The following is a 13,393-nucleotide window of genomic DNA, read 5'->3' as shown; positions in this document are numbered from 1 at the left end:
CAACGAAAAGAATTAAATACTTAGGAATATATCTACCTATGGAAACAAAAGACTTGTACATAGAAAACTATAAAACACTAGTGAAAGTAATCAAAGAGGACACTAATAGATGGATAAATATACCATGTTCATGGATTGGAAGAATAAATATTGTAAAAATGAGTATACTACCCAAAGTAATTTATACATTCAATGCAATCCCTATCAAGCTACCAACGATATTTTTCACAGAACTAGAATGAAAACTTTATTTCCACCAGCTACATTTAAAAATTCATTCACCTACAACTGAAAGGATTTTAAAATTAACATTACTGCCTCGAGCAATACTCATTACTTCTCCTCAAGCTCCTGTAAAGAACACACAGGATACGGTTCAAGAAACAGGGCTGTTTTGTGGCTCGGCTTTAGTTAAGCAGTTAGTAAAAGATTATGTTTGCTACCATGCTAAGTCGTTTCAGTAGCGTCCGAATTTGTGTGACAGCATGGACTGTAGCCCACCAGGCTCCTCTGTCCATGGTATTCTCCAGGAAAGAATACTGGAGTGGGTTGCCATTTCTTCCTCCAGGGGCTCTTCCCAACCCAGGCATCAAATCCACGTCTCTTACATCTCCTGCCTTGGCAGGCGAGTTCTTTACCACTTGCGCCACTTGGGAAGAAATGGTTGCCTAGATTCTTGATTTGAAACAGTGATGTATGGGTGAAAGAGTACTTAAATTGGTTAAATTGGGTTTGGGCAAAAATTTTGGAAGCCCGCGTGAATCCAGTTTGCTGGTTTGTTTGTTTTTAATCTATAAAATAAGTATAATATCAATAATATCTAGCTCATTGTATTGTTCAGATTAGATTATTTGATCAGTGTGAAACAGGACTTATTATCTACTTAATGCCAAACACTGTACAATGAACATTTTTATACACAATCTCTTTGAATCCTCACTTAAAATCCTGTTAATTGGACATCTTAATATCACAAATGAAGACCCCGAGGTTCAAAAAGATTACAATCCTACAACTAGTATCTAAAAATCCAGATTTGGAAACCAAGTCTGACTCTGAAGTTTAATCATATCACACTACATTTTGCTGTTCAGTGTGCCTAGAATATAATCAATCTGATTTCGGTGTTGACTATCTGGTGATGTCCATGTGTAGAGTCTTCTCTTGTGTTGTTGGAAGAGGGTGTTTGCTATGACCAGTGAGTTCTCTTGACAAAACTCTATTAGCCTTTGCCCTGCTTCATTCTGTGCTCCAAGGCTAAATTTGCCTGTTACTCCAGGTGTTTCTTGACTTCTTACTTTTGCATTCCAGTCCCCTATAATGAAAAGGACATCTTTTTTGGGTGTTAGTTCTAAAAGGTCTTGTAGGTCTTCATAGAACCGATTAACTTCGGCTTCTTCAGCATTACTGGTTGGGGTATAGGCCTGGATTACTGTAATATTGAATGGTTTGCCTTGGAAACGAACAGAAATCATTCTGTCATTTTTAAGATTGCATCCAAGTACTGCATTTCGGACTCTTTTGTTGACCATGATGGCTACTCCATTTCTTCTAAGGGATTCCTGCCCACAGTAGTAGATATAATGGTCATCTGAGTTAAATTCACCCATTCCAGTCCATTTTAATTCACTGATTCCTAGAATGTCAACGTTCACTCTTGCCATCTCCTGTTTGACCACTTCCAATTTGCCTTGATTCATGGACCTAACATTCCAGTTTCCTATGCAATATTGCTCTTTTCAGCACCGGACCTTGCTTCTATCACTGGTCACATCCACAACTGGGTATTGATTTTGCTTTTGCTCCATCCCTTTATTCCTTCTAGAGTTATTTCTCCACTGAGCTCCAGTAGCATACTGGGCACCTACCGACCTGGGGAAAGTGAAAGAGGAGAGTGAAAAGGTTGGCTTGAAGCTCAACATTCAGAAAACAAAGATCATGGCATCTGGTCCCATCACTTCATGGGAAATAGATGGAAAAACAGTGGAAACAGTGTCAGACTTTACTTTTTTGGGCTCCAAAATCACTGCAGATGCTGATTGCAGCCATGAAATTAAAAGACGTTTGCTCCTTGGAAGGAAAGTTATGACCAACCTTGATAGTATATTAAAAAGCAGAGACATTACTTTGCCAACCAAGGTCCGTCTAGTCAAGGCAATGGTTTTTCCCGTGGTCATGTATGGATGTGAGAGTTGGACTGTGAAGAAAGCTGATCGCCGAAGAATCGATGCTTTTGAACTGTGGTGTTGGAGAAGACTCTTGAGAGTCCCTTATACTGCAAGGAGATCCAACCAGTCCATTCTAAAGGAGATCAATCCTGGATGTTCATTGGAAAGACTGATGCTAAAGCTGAAACTGCAATACTTTGGCCACCTCATGCGACGGGTTGACTCACTGGAAAAGACTCTGATGCTGGGAATGGTTGGGGGCGGGAGGAGAAGGGGACGACCGAGAATGAGATGGCTGGATGGCATGACCGACTCTGTGGACATGAGTTTGAGTGTACTCCGGGAGTTGGTGATGGACAGGGAGGCCTGGCGTGCTGTGATTCATGGGGTCGCGGAGAGTCGGACACGACTGAGCGACTGAACTGAACTGAACTGAACTGTTCCTAGAATAGTCCTGGTGCCTAGTAGGCACTACCAAATTTTTTTCTTGAACTATCCTTTTATCTTTTCCTTCTTTCTTTTCCAATACTTATATTCAGAACCTAATGTATCATGGGAATCTGATATATACATTCCCTAAGTGATCTTAAGGAGTTAATGAAGCTCCCAAAGTAAGTGTTAAACCTTTCCCACTTGAAAAATATATAATATTGTTTGGTATATATTGAATACCAAACTCTGGGCGATGGTGAAGGACAGGGAAGCATGGCGTGCTGCAGTCCATTGGGGCTCTAAGAGTCAGACATGTTTTAGCAACTGAACAACAACAAAAATTAATATTCCCTGATGGCTCAGATTGTAAAGAATACACCTGCAATGCGGGAGACCTGGGTTTGATCCCTGGATTGGGAAGATCCCCTGGAAAATGGCATGGCGACCCACTCCAGTATTCTTGCCTGGAAAATTCAATGGACAGAGGAGCCTGGCAGGCTACAGTCCATAGGGTTGCAAACAGTCAGACACGACTAAGTGACTAATCAGCAGCAGCAGCAATATAAGTACATATGAATTGGTTCAACTAGGAAGTATAATCAAGAAATAAAATATTTTTCAATTTCTCCACGTAATACAAAGTTAATTAACTCTACATGACTAAAGCAAAAATTCATATTGTACTTGAATTCATATTTTTAATATTTTTATAGCTATTTGGTGGTCCATATTTGATATATATTTCTGCTTATCTCTAATACATCGCATCATGTTAATTAGAAATTCATAACTATATTGAATGCATTATGTTAATTTTTATTATAAATTGATATAGAAATTAGCTTATATTTGGTAACACATATTTATACCCTTCTCTTTCAAACTCATCTCGTAGGTTACCAAACTGCAGGACATTAGAATCATGCTATGCTTAAAAATTGCAAAGGCAAAATGGAAAAGGAACGATCTGCAGAAAGTTCAATTTGATTAAATACTTTTTGAATAGCCACTGTTTTCAAAGTTCATTTGGCGGTTCATATATTGAGAGTGGAAGTAGATGGAAGAGAGGCTTCTTTGTCTATGATATTTGCGTTTTTCCAACTGACCTGTTCACAAAGAATTATGGACCATAGTTTTCAGAATGAACATGATGCCTGCCAACCTTATGAAATCTAGCAACAAGAATCATCTAAAAGATCATCTATCTAAGCTTAATAAATGAGTATGAGTCCAGAAAAGGGCAAAGAGAATCGGGAAAATCTACATCAGTTTATTGTGTGTTGATTTGGACAGAAGAGGCGAAATTTGATAAGAAGGTGATAAAAGTGAAGGAACTCTGAGCTTCACATCAAAAGCTGTGAGAGCCATAGATATGCCAGATGTGATGAAGTAGAGAGCAAGGAAAACTTGAGAGTTAATCAGATCTAACCACAGATCCTATCTTGGCCACTTACTCTGAGATAAAAAACTATCATATATAAGGTGTCTAGCTCCTTGGAAAGAAAGTTATGACCAACCTAGACAGCATATTATAAAGCAGAGGCATTACTTTGTCAACAAAGGTCGGTCTAGTCAAGGCTATGGCTTTTCCAGTGGTCATGTATGGATGTGAGAGTTGGACTATAAAGAAAACTGAGCGCCGAAGAATTGATGCTTTTGAACTGTGGTGTTGGAGAAGATGCTTGAGAGTCCCTTGGCCTGCAAGGAGATCCAACCAGTCCATCCTAAAGGAGATCAGTCCTGAATATTCGTTGGAGGGACTGATGTTGAAGCTGAAACTCCGGTACTTTGGCCACCTGATGCGAAGATTTGACTCATTTGAAAAGACCCTGATGCTGGGAAAGACTGAGGGCAGGAGGAGAAGGGGACGACAGAGGATGAGATGGTTGGATAGCATCACCGACTCGATAGACATGAGTTTGTGTAAACTCCAGGAGTTGGTGATGGACAGGGAGGCCTGGTGTGCTGCAGTTCATGGGGTCACAAAGAGTCGGACATGACTGAGCAACTGAACTGAAACGAACTGAACTGAGCACACTGCTTGATATAAAATAAGTGCTCAGTAAGTTCTCTCTCTGGCCCTTGGTTCCACCATCTTTCAAATAATAGAGGCAGACTTTAGAAAACTTTAGGATTGATCATTTGTAAAAGGATATTGTAGGATTGTATTGTAGCATATCACATGGTATCTTAAGATTCATTCATTCTGAGATAGAAGGAGATCACAGATGTAACAATACAGCTCATAAAGGTTATAGGAAATACTACCTGGGAATTAGATCTGGAAATTAGATTGGTTAGCATAATATAAAAAGAAGAGCAAAAATGCATTTTCAATAATTCAAGTAAAATATTTATCCAAGTTCAAAACAAAAATTTTATCATTAGAAGAAAATCTTTGTCTTCTTAGATTTTCTTTTCAAAATAGAATTTAAATTTAAGTTCTATTAACTCTGTGTTTATAACATTATTTTTATATAAATCTAGATCTCTCTGGTCTATTAACTGTGTGTTTATAACATTAGAGTTATATAGATCTAGATCTCTCTGGAAATTGAATCTATATGGAGAATTTCTGGACTATTAGATTCCTTTAGGCACAGGGAAACCTTGAGAGGAATATAAATGTCTATTTGATGTTTCTGCCAAAGAAGAGAGAAAGGGTAAAACCCTGGGGGATGAATAGATGAAACTTTAGAAACGATCATTTGTAGAAGGGCCAATTGTAGGCATATCAGAGAGAGGCAAATGAATGAATATATAAGTTGATGAAATTGAAGAAATCTTAGGGTTAAAGCCACATTATTTTTGTATCTATAGTCTACTTTTTTTAAATTGGGAAAGCGTTTGGAAATGTAAAAAGAAAATAAAAACTAAGAAGACAAATGGCACTAACCCATAAATAAGAAATGCTCAATTATCTATGTAACCCAATACTTACATCATATTGACAGGAACCAAATATCAAAATTTCAAATCTTACCAATAAAACAAATGGATAAAAAGAGAAAGTTTAAAAATCCAGAAAAAGTACTTTCTTTGGAAAAGTGTATGATGAAGAAATTTCTCATGATTAAATTAACAAGTTAGATCTAATTAGAGAACTAATTTTACCTCTCTACCTCAGTCAAAACCGCAAAAACCAGTAAACACAAAGCTTTTAGATATAACAATTATTTTGCTGAAAAAAATCACAAGTTACTTTAAATTTGTTGCCACGTATAAGAGTACTATGCCATGTGGGGCCACCCAAGACGGGCATGTAATGGTGGAGAGGTCTGACAGAATGTGATCCACTGGAGAAGGGAATGGCAAACCACTTCAGTATACTTGCCTTGAGAAGCCCATGAACAGTATCAAAAGGCAAAATGATAGGATACTGAATGAGGAATTCCCCAGGTCAGTAGGTGCCCAGTATGCCACTGGAGACCAGTGAAGAGATAACTCCAGAAAGAATGAAGGGATGGAGAAAAAGCAAAACCAATACCCAGCTGTGGATGTGACTGGTGATAGAAGTAAGTTCCGATTCTCTAAAGAGCAATATTGCATAGGAACCTGGAATTTTAGGTCCATGAATCAAGGCAAATTGGAAGTGGTCAAACAGGAGATGGCAAGAGTGAACGTTGACATTCTAGGAATCAGTGAACTAAAATGGACTGGAATGGGTGAATTTAACTCAGATGACCATTATATCTACTACTGTGGGCAGGAATCCCTTAGAAGAAAAGGAGTAGCCATCATGGTCAAATAAAGAGTCCGAAGTGCAGTACTAGGATGCAATCTCAAAAACGACAGAATGATCTCTTCGTTTCCAAGGCAAACCATTCAATATTACAGTAATCCAAGCCTATGACCCAACCAGTAATGCTGAAGAAGCTGAAGTTAAACGGTTCTATGAAGACCTATAAGACCTTTTAGAACTAACACCCAAAAAAACATGTCCTTTTCATTATAGGGGACTGGAATGCAAAAGTAGGAGGTCAAAAAACACCTGGAGTAACAGGCAAATTTGGCCTTGGAGAATGAAATGAAGCAGGGCAAATTCTAATAGAGTTTTGCCAAGAGAACGCACTGGTCATAGCAAACAACCTCTTTCAACAACACAAGAAAAGACTCTACACATGGACATCACCAGATGGTCAACACTGAAATCAGGTTGATTATATTCTTTGCAGCCAAAGATGGAGAAGCTCTATACAGTCAGCAAAAACAAGACCGGGAGCTGACTGTGGCTGAGATCATGAACTGCTTATTGCCAAATTCAGATTTAAATTGAAGAAAGTAGGGAAAACCACTAGACCATTAAGGTATGACCAAAATCAAATCCCTTATGATTATACAGTGGAAGTGAGAAATAGATTTAAGGGACTAGATCTGATAGATAGAGTGCCTCATGAACTATGGACGGAGGTTCGTGACATTGTACAGAAGACAGGGACAAAGACCATCGCCATGGAAAAGAAATGCAGAAAAGCAAAATGGCTGTCTGAGGAGGCCTTACAAATAGCGGTGAAAAGAAGAGAACCGAAAAGTAAAGGAGAAAAAGAAAGATATAAGCATTTGAATGCAGAGTTCCAAAGAATAGCAAGGAGAGATAAGAAAGCCTTCCTCAGCGATCTGCAAAGTAATAGAGGAAAACAACAGAATAGGAAAAACAAGAGATCTCTTCAAGAAAATTAGAGATACCAAGGGAACATTTCATGCAACGATGGGCTCGATAAAGGAGAGAAATGGTATGGACCTAACAGAAGCAGACGATATTAAGAAGAGGTAGCAAGAATACACAGAAGAACTGTATAAAAAAGACCTTCATGACCAAGATAATCATGATGGCATGATCACTCACCTAAAGCCAGACATCTTGGAATGTGAAGTCAAGTGGGCCTTAGAGAGCATCTCTATGAACAAAGCTAGTGGAGGTGATGGAATTCCAGTTGAGCTCTTTCAAATCCTGAAAGATGATACTGTGAAAGCGCTGCACTCAATATGCCAGCAAATTTGGAAGACTCAGCAGTGGCCACAGGACTGGCTACATTCTAATCCCAAAGAAAGGGAATGCCAAAGAATGCTTAAGCTACTGCACAATTGCACACATCTCACACGCTAATAAAGTCATGCTCAAAATTCTCCAAGCCAAGCTTCAGCAATATGTGAACTGTGAACTTCCAGATGTTCAAGCAGGTTTTAAAAAAGGCAGAGGCACCAGAAATCAAATTGCCAATATCCACTGGATCATGGAGAAAACAAGAGAGTTCCAGAAAAACATCTATTTCTGCTTCATTGACTATCACAAAGCCGTTGACTGTGTGGATCACAATAAATTGTGGAAAATTCTGAAAGAGATGGGAATACCTGACCACCTAACCTGCCTCTTGAAAAATCTGTATGCAGGTCAGGAAGAAACAGTTAGAACTGGACATGGAACAAGAGGCTGGTTCCAAATAGGAAAAGGTGTATGTCAAGGTTGTATATTGTCACCCTGCTTATTTAACTTATCTGCAGAGTACATCATGAGGAAAGCTGGGCGGGCAGAAGCACAAGCTGGAATCAAGATTGCCGGGAGAAATATCAATAACCTCAGATATGCAGATGACACTATGCTTATGGCAGAAAGTGAAGAGGAACTCAAAAGCCTCTTGATGAAAGTGAAAGAGGAGAGTGAAAAGGTTGGCTTGAAGCTCAACATTCAGAAAACTAAGCTCATGATATCTGGTTCCATCACTTCATGGGAAATAGATGAGGAAACAGTGGAAGCAGTGTCAGACTTTATTTTTTTGGGCTCCAAAATCACTGCAGATGCTGATTGCAGCCATGCAATTAAAAGACGCTTACTCTTTGGAAGGAAAGTTATGATCAACCTAGATACCATATTAAAAAGCAGAGACATTACTTTGCCAACCAAGGTCCGTCTAGTAAAGGCTATGGTTTTTCCTGTGGTCATGTATGAATGTGAAAGTTAGACCTTGAAGAAAGCTGATCGCCAAAGAATTGATGCTTTTGAACTGTGGTGCTAGAGAAGACTCTTGAGAGTCCCTTGGACTGCAAGGAGATCCAACCAGTCCATTCTAGAGGAGATCAATCCTGGGTGTTCATTGGAGGGACTGATGCTAAAACTGAAACTCCAATCCTTTGGCCCCCTCATGCGACGAGTTGACTCACTGGAAAAGACTCTGCTGCCAGGACGGATTGGGGGCAGGAGGAGAAAGGGACGACAGAGAATGAGATGGCTGGATGGCATCACCAGTTCGATGGACATGAGTTTGAGTGAATTCCGGGAGCTGGTGATGGAGAGGGAGGCCTGGCGTGCTGTGATTCATGGGGTCGCAAAGTGTCAGACACAACTGAGCGACTGAACTGAACTGAAGAAATCATTACTTCCCTACTCATGGTGCTGTTCATTTCCTTTACACAAAAATGTAAAATAAACAATGATTTTTTTTTAGCAATCACCACCTTGTATGGAAATGTTTCTTAGTAATGTTGGCATTCCAGCATCCTGATATAAGGCTGCTTAGCAACAATATGAAAAAAACCAGCCAAAACACAACCGCAGTCTCCAAGGATGCTTCCTGCATGCAACTTAGAAAGATTTTTTTCTGTCATAATAATAACCAAAGAAAAAACGGACCGACTCAAGGACTATCTGGTTTATTTTCATCTATTTCTAGGAAGTAAGTGTTGTATTTGCTTTCAATGTGTGTGTCAAGAAGTGCATTCCTTAAAGATGTGTATGTATGCTTGTGTAATACACTCTCAATTTGTGAAGGGATATGCAGTTACGAAGTTTTCAGGGTAGCTCTACCACATTAGAATTTGGATGTTAGCTACATTTGATATCCCACGGCTTTGTCCACCTGTCCTGTTTTCATAATTTGATAACTTTGACTTTCAATATTGAGGGGAAAGTGATAAAATGAATTCTATCTGTGACGACCAATTCATCTCAATACTTTGGTGACAGTATTTATGTACATACAAACACATTTTAACTAGAGTTCTCAATATCTGTTTGCTACAATTTACTAAAGAAAAAGTTTCTCTACTGAGGACAATAATACATTTTTCTTACCGCATTTATAAAAAATGTCACATTGAGATGCTCCTTTTGCTAAAATACCTAAAAGAAGTATGTAGTTCTCTGGTGTATGGACTCCATTAAGTTCAACGGATTAAAATTTCCCATTTATAATTTTAAGTGCGACTCATGGATGGAAAATGTAACAAAAATAAAAGTAACTGAGTTAAATACTTTAAAATCGTTCTACGATTAATGAAGAAAAATGATATAACATCATTTCTTTGGAAATAGTTTCTGGAAGCTACTGCTTGAAAGATTATATGATCTAGTCATTTATTGAGACTTTGCATTTTACAAGGATTATGTTAATTTAATGTTAAGAAACAGGAAAGATATTGAAGAAAAGGGTAACATCCAGACGTTTTTCATTTTTAATAAAATCACAGGTAACATTCTTTCATTTTATCATATTCTCTCTGCAACTAAAAGTATGTTTTAAAACATTATCTCCACAATTACATTTCTACTTCACTGGCAATGGTTAATTACTTTTGTTGTTCTCACAGAAGTATCTTAACCAAAGGAAGTGCTCAATGTAATTCTGGTAAGTCATTGAGTTTTACGGAAGTACCAAAGTGCAACTTACAGTCAAGGAACAAGAAGTAGTAGGTATGACAAAAATGTGGGGTGCAGGGCGTAGTAGGAGATAAGGATGAGCAAGTAGATCTGATTAAACATGTAAAATCTTTGAAAAAGAGTAATTAAGGTTTTATCTGATATGCAACATCTGTTTATTGACTATGCCAAAGCCTTTGACTGTGTGGACCACAACAAATTCTGGAAAATTCTTAAGGAGTTTGGAATACATGACCACATGATCTGCCCCAAGAAATCTGTATGCAGTTCAGGAAGCAACAGTTAGAACTGGACATGGAACAACAGACTGGTTCCAAATAGGAAAAGGAGCATGCCAAGGCTGTATATTGTCACCCTATTTATTTAACTTGTATGCAGAGTACATCATGAGAAATGATGGGCTGGATGAAGCCCAAGCTGGAATTAATATTGCTGGGAGAAATATCAATAACCTCAGATATGCAGATATGCACCACCCTTATGGCAGAAAGTGAAGAAGAACTAAAGAGCCTCTTGATGAAAGTGAAAGAGGAGACTGAAAAAGTTGGCTTAAAGCTCAACATTCAGAAAACTAAGATAATGGCATCCGCTCCCATCACTTCATGGCAAATAGATGGGAAAAGGAGGAAACAGGGTAAGACCTTATTTTGGGGGGCTCCAAAATCACTGCACATGGTGACTGATGACGTGAAATTAAAAGGCGCTTACGGGGGCTTGAGAGAAGATGGTGGAGGAATAGGATGGGGGGACCACTGTTTCCCCCACAAATCCAGCAAAAGAACATTTGAACCCTGAGTGAATTCCACAAAACAACTTCCGAATGCCGGCAGAGGACATCAGGCACCCAGAAAAGCAACCCATTGTCTTCAAAAGGAGGTAGGAAAGAGTATAAAAGATAAAAAGAGAGACAAAAGAGGGAGGGACAGAGCTCAATCCAGGGAAGGAAGGCTTAAAAAAAAGAGAGAAGTTTCCAAACACCTGGAAACAGGAACTGGCGAGTCTGTGGACAGCCTTGGAACCTCAGAGGGCCACATAACTAGGAGAGAAAAGACATAAATAATTAAAACCCACAGACTAAGAGCCCAGAGGAAACTCTCAGCAGAGAAGCAGCACAACCGCCCGCACCCACCACTAGCAAGTGGGGACTGGGAAGGGAGGCATGGGTGGCAGCCGTTAGAGAGAGGACCAGGCCTGAATGCCCCAAGGGCAATCTGAGGGTGTTAACGGGAGACAGCAAAGCAGACTGTGCAGCTAAAAGGCGAAAAGCCTTCAAAAATGTGAAAAGCCCCAAACTAAGACTCCACCAGCCCAGCTCACAGAAAAAAGGACTGAGCAGAGCAAGCCAGCTGCGGTTGGCACATCCCCCATCCCCCACCTGCACAGCCAGGGAGGGCAGCCAGTGCCAGAAGGGGCAGCCACCGCCCCCAGAGAGACTTCCTATACCAAGCTGCAGGCAGGCTTCCTTGATAACCAAGACTTCTTGGGTTTGGGCCAGTTGATATCTGCCTGAGAAGGTGCGCCAGTTGTACACCCAGAAAAATGAGCGGCAGGGACTGGGGAAGGCACAAAATGAAAGCCCAACCAAGTCTGCGCCTTTGTGGAGTACCTGAGGACCTGAACTTGAGCCACTCAGACCTGGGAAGTGCATGCAACACAGCTCCAGCCGCGGACAGTTCCCGATAGAGCATCCTAGAGCCCGAGCAGCATAAACAGGGAAAGCACACACGCCACAAGTGGGGGCAATCCCAGTGTAGCCGAGACACTGCGTGCACTCCCCACAGACACCAGGGATATTTCCTAGCATCGTCCCTCCCTCCCCACAGCACGTCTGAACAGGTGAACCTTATTAAAATGTCCACCACAGCCCCGTGTATCACGGCGGGAATTAGACATGGAAGAGACCATCAAACAGAAGAGCTTAAGCAAAAACAACTGCCTTGGATGTGAAAGATGGAGAAGTCTTGAGTCTACTGCAAGAATAAGACCGAAAACCAGAGCAGGGAGTTAACTCCAAATCCTGAGAACAGCAGAGATCTCCTGTTCCAGGGAACATTAACTGATAGGAGCTCATCAAATGCCTTCATACATACACTGAAACCAGGCACCACCCAAGGGTCAACAAGTTTCAGAGAAAGACATACCACATAAATTTGCCAGCAACACAGGAGAATAGCCCTGAACTTCAATATACAGGCTGCCAAAAGACACTCCAAAACCACCGACATCTCAAACTCATTACTGGACACTTTATTGCACTCCAGAGAGAATAAATCCAGCTCCACCCACCAGAACACTGACACAAGCTTCCCCAACCAGGGAACCTTGACAAGCCACCTGTCCAACTCCACACACAGTGAGGAAACTACATAATTAAGATAACTCTACCAACTGTCAGAAGACGGAAAGGCCACCCCAAGCAGAGCAATATAATTAAGATGAAGAGGCAGAGAAATGCCCAGCAACTAAAGGAATAGGATAAATGCCCACCAACACAAACAAAAGAGGAAGATATAGGGAATCTACCTGATAAAGAATTTCAAATTTTAATAGTGAAAATGATTCAAAATCTGGAAAGCAAAATGGAGTTACAGATAAATAACTTGGAGAAAGGATTGAGAAGATGTGAGAAAGTTTTAATAAGGATTTAGAGGAAATAAAAAAGAGTCAAAATACAATGAATAATGCAATAGATGAGATCAGAAACATTCTGGAGGGAACAAAGAGTAGAATAACGGAGGCAGAAGATAGGATAAGAGAGCTAGAAGACAGAATTGTAGAAATAAATGAAACAGAGAGGGAAAAAGAAAAACAAATTAAAAGAAATGAGGACATTATTAGAGACCTGTGGGACAAGGTTAAACGCCCCAACATTCAAATTATAGGAGTCCCAGAAGAAGAAGACAAAAAGAAAGACCATGAGAGAATACTTGAGGAGATAATAGTTGAAAACTTCCCTAAAATGGGGAAGGAAATAATCATCCAAGTCCAAGAAACCCAGAGAGTCCCTAACAGGATAAACCCAAGGCAAAATACTCCAAGACACATAGTAACCAAATTAACAAAGATCAAACACAAAGAACAAATATTAAAAGCAGCAAGGGAAAAGCAGCAAATAACACACAAGGGGATTCTCATAAGT

This window comes from Moschus berezovskii, chromosome X (genome assembly GCF_049115385.1).
Source record: "Moschus berezovskii isolate FMDL1 chromosome X, NW_MosBer_1.0, whole genome shotgun sequence".
In the NCBI taxonomy this organism is placed as follows: Eukaryota; Metazoa; Chordata; class Mammalia; order Artiodactyla; family Moschidae; genus Moschus; species Moschus berezovskii.
The sequence above is the reverse complement of the archived record's forward strand: the minus strand, read 5'-3'. Positions refer to the sequence as shown.